Consider the following 14,144-nt stretch of genomic DNA (forward strand, 5'->3'; position numbering starts at 1 on the left):
ATTTCACAATGGAGAAAGAATAGTCCTTTTAACAGTACTGAGACAATCGGAATCCACATGCAGAAGAATGTATTACACAAAAAATTAACTTGAATCTAACTGGTCATAGACCTAAATGTAAGAGCTGAAATTACAAAAATCTTAGAAGAAATCATAGTTGTAAACATCATGACCTTGGGTGATGATTTCTTAGATATGACACCAAAAGCACAAGCAATGACAGAAAAAGATACATAAATTGGACTACATCAGGTGTGCTTGGGTGACTCAGCCAGTTAAACTCTGCCATGATCTCAGGGTCCTGGGATAGAGCCCAGCATTGGGCTCTCTGCTCAGCGGGGAGCCTGCTTCTCCCTCTCACTCCCCCTCTGTGCTCTCTCTCTCTCCCCCTCAAATAAATGAATAAAATATTTTTTTAAAAATTGGACTACATCAATTTTGTGCTGCAAATAAATGCTGCTGTCCACTAAATGAAAAGATAATCCACAGAATGGGAAAAAATATTAGCAAATCATATATCTAAAAAAATATATCAAGAATATATAAAAGACAACTCAATACCAAAAAGACAATCCAATTTAAAAATGGGTGGAGGTTTGAAAACATATTTCTCCAAAGAAGATATACAAAAGGCCAATAAGCCCTTGAAAAGGTGCTCAACATCATTAGTTGTTAGAGAAATGCAAAAATGCAAATCAAAACCACAAGGAGACACAACTTCGTACTCACCAGAATGGCTACAATCAAAATGTGGAGAATTTGAAATCCTTGTGCATCGTTGATGGGAATTTCAAATGGTTCAGTCAGTTTGTCCATCAAAATCTTGAACATAGAGTTACTATATTCCCCAACAATTCCACTCCAGGTATATATAATCAAGAGAAATGAAAATATACATCCACACAAAAACTTACACATGAATGTTCACAGCAGCATTATTTGTAATAGTCAAAAAGTGGAAACAACCCAATGACTAATGGATGAATAAACAAAATGTAGCATATCCAAACAAAGGAATGTTATTCAGCAATAAGAAGGAATTAAGTATGATATATACTACAAAACGGATGAACTTTTACACTAAGTAAAAGAAGCCAGTCACAAAATACCACATATAATGTGATTCTATTTATTTAAAATGTCCAGAATAGAAAAATCTATAGAGCCAGAAAGTAAATTAGTGGTTCCCTTGGGCTGGGAGGAGGGTGTAGGGGGATGGGGAGCGACTGCTGATGGGCACCGAATGTCTTCCAGAAGTGATGAATACGATCTAAACTGACATTGTATTCGTGGTTGCACAACCCTGTGAATATACTTAAAATTCACTACTCTGTGGCCACCGCCACTGTGGTTGTTCCTCCTGGGGCCTCACAGGGTAAACAACCCCCACTGAGCCTCACAGTGACCTCACCGGATAAGCAGCTTAAACATCACTCACTGAGCCCTGCACCAGGCAGGGGGCTGAGCAGCTCCCCCAAGTGCTAACACCTGAAAATCAGCACAACAGGCCCCTCCCCCAGAAGACCAGCTAGACGGACAGGAGAAAAACAAATTATTGACCAAGCAGCACTGGAAAGTTCCAGGTGAAGTCAAGGGACTTACAGTATACAGAATCAGAGGATACTTCCCCTTGGTTTTTTTTTTTTTTTGCTTTTTGATTTCTGTTTGCTTCCCCCTCCCCCTTTTTTTTTCTTTTTTTTTTCACTTTTTCTTCTCTTTTTTTTTCTTCCTTTTTTCTTTTTTTCTTTTTCTTTTCTTCTTTCTCTTCTCTCTTTTTCCCCTTTTCCCAATACAACTTGTTTTGGGCCACTCTGTACTGAGCAAAATGACTAGAAGGAAAACCTCACCTCAAAAGAAAGAATCAGAAACAGTCCTCTCTCCCACAGAGTTACAAAATTTGGATTACAATTCAATGTCAGAAAGCCAACTCAGAAGCACTATTATAAAACTACTGGTGGCTCTAGAAAAAAGCATAAAGGACTCAAGAGACTTCATGACTGCAGAATTTAGATCTAATCAGGCAGAAATTAAAAACCAATTGAATGAGATGCAATCCAAAATTCACTACTCTGTACACTTTAAGTGGGTGATATCTGTAGTACATGTATTACATCTCATTAAAGATATTTTTAATTATTCATATGAAGATGCTCCAATAATTAAATGCATAGATATTCTAACAGTAAAGTGCTAACATATAGTGATGCTCTGAATTTGAAAATATTCAAATATTCTTTACATCCAGCCCTGCACCTGGAATTCTGAATTCCAGTCCACATTTCCTACTGCATATAGCTCCCCACCTGGTTTTCCTATTGGCCCCTCATGCTCACAGATTCCCCTGAAATCCACTCCTCCTCTTAGGTGCCCCTCACTGACAGTAGCATTGCCATTTCTACAGGCTTCTAGACTGATAATCCTAGGACCACCTTTGATTCCTACCTGTCCCTTGTTCCTAAGTCCAGGAGACTTCACGTCTGCCCAAGTTAACCCATTCCCTTCCGTTACACCAGGGGAGCTCCCATGCCTTAGTTCTGAGCCTCAGTTTTGCCCCTACATTAGCGATGACCTCCAGTTTCTCCTGCCAACCTGCACCAATACCAGGTTAACATGCCCAGGAAGAACACCAGTCACCTCAAAGCTCAGCAGCTCTCAGTGGCTCCCTGTGCTTAATGAATAATGTCCAAATTCCTGCTTCTGGAAGTTTGAGACTCTCTAGGTGCCTTTCCCCCAAAACTATCTTTATCTGTCCCTGATGATTCCCTTCACAAATACTTTATATTAAAAACCATCCACTATCCCCTCTGAGTGTCACTCAACTTCCCCCACTTTCTTGCCTTTGCCCATGCTGTTCCCCTGCACCTTACACTTTACTTCACCTTGTCTATGAACATCTGGATTCCTAGTCAGGCTCCTCCAAGAAACTCCTCCCAAACTGGTGTCAGCATCCCCTTCTTTTAAACTGTGCCCACATTCTGTCACCTACCCGTCATGCTACAGATAACTGTCCTTCAGATCCTGTAGCTCTCTAGGTGCTTTACTTCTTGCACTGCTATTTCTAATCCTTGTTCTTTGCCTCATCTCTTCTCTTCCTTCCATATTGCAACCGGTCTTTGTATGGGATTTGGAAGGGTTGCATCTGTGCTCGACTTATAATTCTCAGAGCTTTAGCACAGAGCCAGGCACTTCATAGGTCCTCAATAAGCCTTCAGGAACACAAAGCAAAGAGAAAACACAGCATGTGTACTTCCTGGCTTTATGGAATTTACAACCTCACATGGAAACTAGACATACATTTTTTTTAAAGATTTTATTTATTTATTCATGAGAGACACAGAGAGAGAGAGAGAGAGGCAGAGACACAGGCAGAGGGAGAAGCAGGCTCCATCCAGTGAGCCCAATGTGGAACTCGATCCTGGGACTCCAGGATCATGCCCTGGGCTGAAGGCAGGTGCTAAACCACTGAGCCACCCAGGGATTCCCTAGACATAAATTATTTTGATGCAAGACAGAATGAAGGAAGTATATGATAACTGTGTCCCTGGGGCACCTGGGTGGCTCAGTAGTTGAGCATCTGCCTTTGGCTTGGGTCATGATCCCAGTGTCTTGGGATTGAGTCCCTCATCAGGCTCCCCACAGGGAGTCTGTTTCTCCTTATGCCTCTCTCCCTCTCTGTGTCTCTCACGAATAAATAAATAAAATCTTAAAAAAAATAACTGTGTTCCCAAGTACTTTGGAGCAAGAGGTGACATTTAATACAACTGAGAGGAACGAGAAGAGGCTACTGATTGGGGTGAGATTCTCATAGATGGATTGGGGATCAAGAGCATTACAGATTAAGGGATCAGCATCAGCAGATACCCAAGTAGAAAAGTGTCAAACACATTTGCAAGAAGTGAACTGGGGGCTATGACTGACGAGCAAGGTCCATGCTCAGTTGGAAGGGGAAAGGGTACTGTGGCTAGAGATGAGCCTTGAAAATTATGTTGGAGACAGATCACAGAGAGTGATGGACTCCAGGCTAGAGAATCTGGACTTTATTCTGCTGGGGGTGAGCAGCCCTGAAGATATTTAGTTGAGCAATGAAAGAGCTCAGGAGCTAAAAGGAGCTAAAAGGCAAATTGTATCAGGCAGCCCAAGTGGGCTGATCAGGGCCTGATCCTGGAGACCCGGGATCGGGATCGAGTCCCACGTCGGGTTCCCTGCATGGAGCCTGCTTCTCCCTCTGCCTGTGTCTCTGCCTCTGTGTGTGTGTGTGTGTGTGTGTGTGTGTCTCTAATGAATAAATAAATAAAATCTTTTAAAAACAAAACAAAACGGTGTCTCAATGAATAATCAGCTGTTGATTTACTTGATTTGTAAATCTGGCTGTTCAGCTACGAATGCCTTAAAAAAAGTGGGGGCAGATGGTGATTAATTCTTAAAGGGACAACAAAGAGTTTAGCTCACTTTAAAAAAAAAAAAAATGTTACGACTTCTATTTTCTTAAAGTATATGTAAGTTAACCAAAGACTCCAGGGGAAGTTTCTGTTTGGATGATGTTTATTTTGGTACCTTGAAAGCTTGGCAGTTGTTTAGAAATTCAATTACAACTTGCCTTTAAACAAAACCACCCTTGGGAATGGTGGGTTTGAGCTGATCTCAATATATTAAGTTGACATTATGAGGCAGTTATGCTGCAGGTTCAGAGGGTTGATTAAATCTTAAAATGAGTGCAGAACAGGCACCAAAAGCACATGCTTTGTTTAATTGGCTCTTCCAATAGACGAGACAAAGAAGGAAAAAACAGCAATATAAATGGAGGCTATTTTTATTATTGTTTAAAAGGGAGCCTCCTCTGTGTCAGATGGGAGATCTAGCATCAGCTCCCATGGCTTTTCTTCAAGACCATGGATACACAAAAAGCACAAATTGACAGTCGGGGCTAGAAGGAAACTGAGGCTCCCAGCCACATGCAAGCCAGCTGGGAGGAGGAAAGGAATAGTAAATACTGAGAAAGTGTTCAATCAAAACTTCCGTTTGCTCTAGCAATTAATCATTGTGCATGCACATACACATAGTCCATTTTTTTTTTACACTTGATCTTAGCCAAAAGTGATACACAGTTTTTTAACTGAATTTAACAGTTTTAACCCATGGCAGAGATATTTAGATATTTATCGTTCACTGATAATAATCAAATGCCTTCTCTGCCTTTCTCAGCTTCCCTGTTAGTTAGGTGGAGGCCAGGTGACAAGCTCTGGCAAAGGCCCGGAGAGCAGAGGAAGGGTATGTCACCAGCAAGCTGAAGCATTTAGGAGCCAGTGTCCTCCCTCCATGACTTCTTTTCCCTTGATACAGTGGTCCTGGGGGTCCTGGGTTCTGGGTAAATCAGCTGAGTGATGGTAGAGTGTCTGCCAATCTAGATTCCCAAGTAAGAAGTAAAATTTAGTTATGTCAAGCCACTGAGATATTAGGGTTTATTTGTACCACAGCATAGCCTAGCCTATTCTGACTAATCCATCCCCAGTATCCATCCTTTCTTTTATTATGTCAGATCCCCTAATTTTTTTAGCTGGACATGTGGCTACCCAAAGGGAAAACTATATTTCTCGACCTTTCTAGTGGCTGAGAGAAGCAATATGTTTAAAATCCAGCCAATGGAATGCAAGCAGAAGAATCATCTGTTCCTTAAGAAGCAGTAGTAATATCCCCTTTTTTTTTCTTCTTCTTTGGCCTATTCTTTAACCTGCTACCTGGAATGTAGATGCTGCCATCTTGGACAAGATGCTGCCATCAAGGCCACAAGTGGACGAGCAACAGTAGGGGAAGCCAGAGTTCCCGAGCACATGGAGCACCATACCAACTGTGAACAGCCTGCCCACATTTTTATGTGACTGAGAAATAAATTTATACTTTCTTCAAGCCATTGTTGTTTCCAGCATCTTCCATATATTTAGATGTTTGACTTTGTAACCAAATTATCTGTCTTTTTCACTTCTTCTGCAAATGTCTTAGAAATACGTGGCCAAGAACCCCAGAATCAGCACCAGGACTGCCTAATAGAGTGGATATTTTGGACAGATCAACTCAGGTTGTCTAGGAGGGCTTGCCAATTCTTTAAGCAAAAAGATCCCGGAAGAACCAGAGGACAAGTGATAGCATATGTATGGTTAGCAAACAGAGTCTCTGATTTCCTTAACTAGAAGGTAGAGGTCATAATTGTTAATAACAATTTAGAGTCTACTTCTCTTCTTCTTGACCCTGAGGTAAACTCCTGGCAAGAAAAAAGCCACTTCCTGTCTCTGATTTGACTTTATTTTTATATTTTTAGGTTTCCCACTTGGGAGATGGACTTCTTCTCTCCATTTTGAAAGAAACTCATTGCTACTTCTTTCCCAAGCTTTCAAATATTCCTTATTTTATCCCTTCACGGATGGTATGGTCCCTTCCACATACTGAAGTCTTAATGAGCGTGAACTTCCCTTATTCTTTCCACTTCTCTCCCATAGTCAATGGTTTGATACTGAGAGCACTATTCTGCTATGGAATGGAATAACTCCTATATCCAGTAAGTATCTGCTAGAAAGAAAGCTCCATGAAGGCAGGGATTTTTATCTGTGTATCTCTAGTACCTAGAAAAGTACCTTGTATATAATAGGAATTCTATAAATATTTGCTGAATTTAATATCTAATAGTCTTCTGTATTTATTTCACTACCACTCCACTATTTACCTCTGAGTTACATCAGCTTATGTGTATTCAATGCACAGAAATATCCCGAGTGACCAACTGCTGGAGTCTAGAAAAATAAATATCAAACTTAAATAAACAGGCATCTTTTTTTAGAGTAAACCTTGTATATAGTATTTTAAGCAATGGGTAAATTAAAATGTGAGTTTATTGTAAACCACAAAGCCTTGAGAATACATTTCTAGGTGTACTACCTCTATCTAAAATCATGCTGAAATAGAAACTATCTCCCAAATTCAATGGCATAGAGCAAAAACACTGAATTCTCATTCCCTCACAGCTGCAAGTTGGCTAATCTAAGGCAGACTCAGCTAGGCTTGGTTCCAAGCTACAGGCCAGGTCCCGATATGCTCTATGTCTCCATATTTTCCATGTCCAGTGGTTACCAGGGAATGTTGTTCCCATGACAAAAGACATTCAGCACAGAAGGCACTCGGTTTGTGTCTTATCTGCTAACATCCCATTTGCCAAAACAAATCATGTGATCAAGTGGTCAGGGAGAAACTCTGAACACCCTGAAGCACTAGCAAGGGGGTGAATCCACAAAACAGGAAGTGAAGAATTGAGATCAATGATTCACTTTACCACACTGGGTTTGATAAATATCAAACATGAAATCTGGCTATTTTCTGATACAAGTACGACTCTGTTAAATACTGTTAACTCTCATAAGAGAGGAAAGTGGAGCATGAAATCCCCAGAACTTAACTCAAGAGTCCCTAAAGCTGGGAAACATTCTTCTGTTTCTGAATGAACAACACATGCTGGGTAATGGTGGTGAAGATGTCCTCTGGGTTCACACACTCTCTCAAGCTTACCATGTTCCAGATCTCAGTCCTGACTCCATCCTTGTCCCAAGTTTTTAACTCTTCCACTTGGGAAATCTTCCCAGTAGAAGAGTTCTGTAGGCCAACAATAGTAGTAAATGGCAAGAGAAGTTACATCAAGAAATTTTATTTACTACCTTCATCCTCATTGGAATGGTGGTTCGATGTCCCATTAAAAAGAAAGTACCTTGAATGCCAGAAAGAAGGGCTGTAGAGTAAAGGAGGTTGGAAATATCAAAGACTTGCCAGACTCCCATCTATGGTATAGGTCCTTTGACATCTGACCCAATGAATGTTCCCCAGGCTTGTTGACTACTGACTCCCTATTATAGTCACTGTAGGGATCATTAATCTGGGATCCTCAGACTGAATGAGGACAGAATTTTAGGGATTCCTGAATTTGAGTGGGAAAAAAGTTAACTAATATTTAATTAATATAATAATAACATTTAGCACTTCCTTCAATTATGCAGGTCACAAACCACAGTATTATTAGGAATACCTGTGCTTTTGTCACCAAATCATACATTTTTTTTCTTATCACATGATGCTTGTACATATCTTTTATAGATACTTTTAAATAAAGATATTTACATTTAGCACTACTTCAAAAATGCAAGAGTTATTAAATCCACTACTAGATATGGTTTTTTATGTGCCATACTGTATCACAAATTTGTTTTTCTAATACTCTGATAACTGTATTTATAATCTAAGTATTTTGTTTCATGAGTGTAAAATCATTATACTGAGACTCATTAGCTTCGCCAGACTACCACTGAACAAATAAGATTAAGAACTTCTCCTTAAGGTTTCCTGCAACAGGTGATGTTCTTTAGACCCTCAGGAAATGCACTGTGGGTTTACCAGGTGCTTATATGCAACAGCAGGTGCTGTGCCCAAAATATCTTGGACATATGGGATCAGTTCATTCCCTTTTATCCAAATTTCAAACACTTTCCCTTCTGATCCCTGTGACTCCTCTGAAGAAACTCTCCCAACCCCACTCCAGTTTCTTCTTATAGTTTCCAGAAAAATCTGTAAAAATCCCTTCTTTCTCATTCTTTTATCATATCTTTGGTCCCCAACTATAAGGAAAGGTCAAGGTGAGTTTAACCCAGCAATATCTCCCTATTTAGTTTTTAAAATTTCCTCATGATCATGTTACATCTCTTAAGTTGTCAGCAGGGAAGTGAAGTACACCCCACTCCCTTGTCTAAGCAATTCTTACTTTAGAAATATTGCCTGATACTGATACAAAATCTTCCCTCCTTTAAGGTTGGCTCTGCCTTCTTCCCCAGGTCCATTACAAGATAGTTTCCATGACCCCTCTACAAAGTCTTTTCTCCTCTGTACCAAGCAGCCATTGACTCCTCAACCATGGCAAAGACCTGCTTGGTCTCCAGACCTCTCCTTACTCTTACCTCCTCCACAGGCTACTGTTGGTGTATGAGGCTGGGATGGAAGAGTGATCCATCAGGCATCTGCCACGTGCCACCCGAGTCAAGACTTTGCTTATTTCACTGTGGATATGTCATGTGTGTCTGGGCAGTCAAAGATGAGTTTGTTTTACAGCTACTTCACTGATGACTGGTACAATCCAATCAACTAACCATTTACTGATTCACTTCACATTCAGGGTCTTGTGCAGAATGTTCCTATCTAGCCAAATTTTTTATCAATATCTGCTATGGTCTAAATGTTTGTGTATCCCCCTCCTCAAATTTCATATGTTAAATCCTTAACCCTAAAGCAATGGTATTAAAGATGGGGCCCTCAGAAGGTGATTAGATTCTAAAAGCGGAATCCAAATGATTAGGATTAGTACCCTTATAAAAGAAGTCCCAGAAAGATCTCTCACTCCCACCAAATGAGGGCACAATGGGAAGTCAGCAGTCATAGGAGGGCCTTCACCAGAAACCTATGTTAGCACCCTGATCTTGAATTTCCAGACTCCATAACTGTGAAAAACAAATTTCTTTTGTTTATAAGCTTCCCAGGCTGTGGCATTTTGTTAGAGCAGCCAGAACAAACTAAGATACTACCTGTAATGGACATTATGATGCAACACCAGATTCCCCATCAGAACTTATTGTCCCAGCTGCTGAGAGCACTTCTGGCTGATTGCCCTGAGCTGTTATCTCTCCCTGGATACTACCCTTGGCTAGAGACAGCTACTTCGCCCAAGAGGACAGTCACATCCAATGACTGGTCACTGTGAGCATATAGAGGCTCAGCACTCTCCTTGTGACATTAGACAACTGTGAAGGGCCATTCCAGCTTCAGAGCTCTGCATAGGTCAGCTGAGGCCTTTGTTGAGACTGCATTGCAGCTCAGTCTCTCCCAGTACATGATCCTTTTTCCTTCCCTTTCAGAGTTTGATCCCCAGAGCTCCAATAGACCCATATGCTAAAGCCTCATCTCAGAGTCCACTTCTGGAGGACCCCAACCTGTAAAACTCCCTCACTCCATTCCAGGGCCTGAACCCCACCAGACTTTAAATATACCACTTTGATCTCCTATTTACTGCTATATCCCCAGTTCCCTCTACAGGGCTTGGCACAAAGGAGGAATTTAATAAGTGTTTAATAAGTTGAATTTAATTTGCAAATTTGACCAGCCTGCCAGCAGTACCCTCCTCCAAGCCTCTAGTAAGAATCTTGGCAGTCAATAGGTTATTTGCCAGTGGATCGCACTAAACAACTAGTTACCAAAAGAACCGTCTAGTGATGCTGTCTGAGAGTAGTTAAGGCTCCTGGCAGGTGTCTCAGGCCACACAGTCAACCACCAGAAGGCCAAGAGCCTGCTCCCCTGGGGTCCCTGTCACCCCAGATCCCAGGATCAGTGAGGCCTGCTTAGAATAGACAATAGGTACCCAGTCCAAAGGACTGCTCTTGTCCTACACAGAGAGATTTCTCTCTGAGGCTGATTCTTAATCTCTGATCTTGTTTTGCTTTATCACTAAATCTTCTGGTTTTTAACCACATTATTTTTGAGCCATATGAATTTGTTATTGTTGTAGGTTCCATATGATCAAATATTGGATATTTCATGTACTCAACCTGAGTATTATCTCAGCTCAATTTTTAATTACAAATATGTATTCTTATTGTACTTAATTTGTCCTAAAATTTGCTTTTTTGTATATCAATTTATACCTTTTTTTTTTTTTTACCATTTTACCACTTTGTTCTTTTATTTTTTAATTTTATCTCAGTTCGTCATTTTATTGATTAACATATTCTTTTAAATTGGCTTCAGATAACAAGGCCATTTTCTGTTACCACAACAATCAAAGAACCGAGTTCTTACACAATTCTCCTCAGGACCCTAGAGGACTGCTGGAAATATGACAATTGGTCTCTTCTTTAGGAAAAAAAAAAAAAAAGATTGTGTCCTCTTCCTGTCCACCCATGTCAGGTATGGTAATTAAGAAAAAATAAAATATTAATCCATGTGCTTGATGCTCTACTTTAGGGCTCTGGCTCTCAACCCTCGCTATACATTAGAACCACTTGAAAAAAATTTTTAATTCCAGTGAAGTTAACATACAGTATTATATTTTCCAGATGTACAATATAGTGATTCAACAATTCCATATATTACTCAGTGCTCATCAAGATAAGTGTACTCTTAATCCCCTTTACCTATTTCATTGATTCCCCACTCACCCTCACCTCTCCTCTGATAACCATCTGTTTTTCCCTATAGTTAAGAGTCTGTTTCTTGTTTTTTTTCTTTTTCCCCCTTTGTTCATTTGTTTTGTTTTTTAAATCCTACATATAAGTGAAGTCATATGGTATTTGTCTTTCTCTGACTGACTTATTTCGCTTAGCATTATATTCTCTAGATCCATACATGTTGTTGCAAATAGCAAGATTTTGTTTTTTATAGCTGAATGATATTCCACAATGTGTGTGTGTGTGTGTGTGTGTGTGTGTGTATACCACATTTTATTTATCCATTCATATATCAATGGACACTTGGGCTTCCATAATTTGGCTATTTTAAATAGTGCTGCAATAAACATAAGGGAGCCTGTATCCCTCTGAATTAGGGTTTTTGTATTCTTTGGGTAAATACCCAGTAGCGCAATTACTGGGTCATATGGTTCTATTTTTAATTTTTTGAGGAACCTTCATACTATTTACCACAGTGACTGTACCAGTTTGCATTCCAACCAACACTACACAAGGATTCCTTTTTCTCTGTATCCTCACCAACACTTTTTTTTAATAAATTTATTTTTTATTGGTGTTCAATTTACCAACATACAGAATAACACCCAGTGCTCATCCCGTCAAGTGCCCCCCTCAGTGCCCGTCACCCACTCACCCCCACCCCCCGCCCTCCTCCCCTTCCACCAACGAAACCCTAGTTCGTTTCCCAGAGTTAGGAGTCTTTATGTTCTGTCTCCCTTTCTGATATTTCCCACACATTTCTTCTCCCTTCCCTTATATTCCCTTTCACTATTATTTATATTCCCCAAATGAATGAGAACATATAATGTTTGTTCTTCTCCGATTGACTTACTTCACTCAGCATAATACCCTCCAGTTCCATCCACGTTGAAGCAAATGGTGGGTATTTGTCATTTCTAATGGCTGAGTAATATTCCATTGTATACATAGACCACAGCTTCTGTATCCATTCATCTTTCGATGGACACCGAGGCTCCTTCCACAGTTTGGCTATTGTGGACATTGCTGCTAGAAACATCGGGGTGCAGGTGTCCCGGCGTTTCATTGCATCTGTATCTTTGGGGTAAATCCCCAACAGTGCAATTGCTGGGTCATAGGGCAGGTCTATTTTTAACTCTTTGAGGAACCTCCACACAGTTTTCCAGAGTGGCCGCACCAGTTCACATTCCCACCAACAGTGTAAGAGGGTTCCCTTTTCTCTGCATCCTCTCCAACATTTGTGGTTTCCTGCCTTGTTAATTTGCCCCATTCTCACTGGTGTGAGGTGGTATCTCATTGTGGTTTTGATTTGTGTTTCCCTGATGGCAAGTGATGCAGAGCATTTTCTCATGTGCATGTTGGCCATGTCTATGTCTTCCTCTGTGAGATTTCTCTTCATGTCTTTTGCCCATTTCATGATTGGATTGTTTGTTTCTTTGCTGTTGAGTTTAAGAAGTTCTTTATAGATCTTGGAAACTAGCCCTTTATCTGATATGTCATTTGCAAATATCTTCTCCCATTCTGTAGGTTGTCTTTTAGTTTTGTTGACTGTATTCTTTGCTGTGCAGAAGCTTCTTATCTTGAACTTGGCCATAGTAACTTCTTGCAAGATACATCCACGAAGGCAAAAGAAACAAAAGCAAAAATGAACTATTGGGACCTCACCAACACTCTTTTCTTGTGTTTTTGATTTTAGCCATTCTGATGAGCATGAGGTGATATCTCATTGTGGCTTTGACTTGTATTGCCCTGATGATTAATGATGTTGAGACATGATGTTGAGATGATGTTCATATCATCTGTCCACTTTTAATTGGATTATTTTTGGGGTGTTGAGTGTACAAATTCTTCATATAATTTTGGATATTAACGCTTTATCAGGTAAGTTATTTACAAATATTTTCTCCCATCCAGTAGGTTGTCTCTTAGTTTTGTTGATTGTTTCCTTAGCTGTACAGAATCTTTTTTATTTTGATATAGTCCCAATAGTTTATTTTTACTTTTATTTCCCCTGCCTCAGGGGACTTAGCTAGAAAAAAGTTGTTACAGCCAACAGTCAGAGAAGATACTGCCTATGCTCCCTTCTAGGATTGTTATGGTTTCAGGTCTCACATTTAGGTCTTTAATCCATTTTGAGGTTTTTTTTGTGAATGGCATAAGAAAGTGGTCTAGTTTCATTCTTTTACATATAGCTTGTCCAGCTTTCCCAACACCAATTGTTAAAGATGGAATTTTTTCAGCCATTCTCAATTACATAAGAATCTTGGAGTGGAGTCCAGGCAATATTTTATTAATATTTATTAATAAATAAATATTTATTAATATTTGAAGCTCCCCCAGGTAATTTCAATAAAAGTAACTTTGAAAAGCACTGGTCTATGACTGCTATTCAAAATGTGGCCCATATTAAAAAAACACACACAAAATGTGGCCCATGGACCTGCAGCATCAGCATCACCTGGGAGCTTATTAAAAATACGGAACCCTAGGACCCACTACAGTCTTGCTGGACTCTATTCATTTAGCAAGAACCCTACGAGATCTGTGTGCATACTGAAGTTTGAGAAGTGTTCATTTAAAACACACTTGGATGTGGTTTCCATTTTAACCCTTCTTTAAAAAAAAAAAACCTTGATCTGAAGATTCTATGATTCTGCATCTCTAATATATAGGTTAATCATTTATATTCTCTTCTTGATTCACCCTATCCCATAGGAGATAGTAATTTGGCTAATTGATGATAAAATGTCTCTTTCCCAGTTTGGCTAAATTGTTTCAAATTAAGGAGATGGAGAGAATTGGATTTATCAGAAGTCTTCTTGGGGATAGCATCATGTTTCTTTGGAAGGTTTGCCTGGAGAAGCCTGTGGGGTAGAACAGAGCACCAGGGCCAGACCTTCACCG

The sequence above is a fragment of the Canis aureus genome, chromosome 26 (genome assembly GCF_053574225.1).
Source record: "Canis aureus isolate CA01 chromosome 26, VMU_Caureus_v.1.0, whole genome shotgun sequence".
NCBI lineage: Eukaryota > Metazoa > Chordata > Mammalia > Carnivora > Canidae > Canis > Canis aureus.